This window comes from Triticum dicoccoides, chromosome 6B, assembly GCF_002162155.2.
Source record: "Triticum dicoccoides isolate Atlit2015 ecotype Zavitan chromosome 6B, WEW_v2.0, whole genome shotgun sequence".
NCBI lineage: Eukaryota > Viridiplantae > Streptophyta > Magnoliopsida > Poales > Poaceae > Triticum > Triticum dicoccoides.
Window position 1 is genome coordinate 169,765,525 of NC_041391.1, and position 682 is coordinate 169,766,206.

Genomic DNA, 682 nt, shown 5'->3' on the forward strand with positions numbered 1-682 from the left:
CATGGCGAGCAACAATCTTTGGGGTGGTGCCTTGCGAGCGGCCGGGCGGCCGACGATGCTGCTGGCGAGAGCTGGAGAAGAGCCGGCGGCCAGGGCGACGAGGGCGGTGGCCGGCGGCTAGGTGGATGCCTAGATGACGGATGGGGGAATTCACGGGGCTGCTCGGATGAACATGCACCACTATTTGTTTTTTAACTAGAGAAGTAGTTAAGAAGGCATTGTATATACGGCTAATAAAGAGCGAATGGTATGTACGCGGTGCGACCGGTCGAAATTTCAGCCAACGTTCCGGCGCCTATTACTCGCCTTGATTTAACATCATAAAGTGGTACATATTTACATGATGGGACAAATACAAATAGGATGCACAAATCGGAAAGCGAATCACATTTGTTTTGCATTTCTTAGTGAAAGCGAAAACGAACATGGAAACACGTGCAATGTGATCCATGTGCCCTTGAGCATCATGTTATGCTCCTTGGCAATTTGTGCACGCGCATAACATGATTCTGAGTGTCCCTCCAAGCAGCTTTAACACCTTAAAGACATATGGCCATCATCGTCATCGGGGTTATGGCACTATGTGAAAAGATGCTACATCCACGGGAGGTTATGGAAAAAACATTACGGGACGAGGTCGCTGGTTATGGAGAAAATCAAAGGGTGGGACCCCACAGGTGAA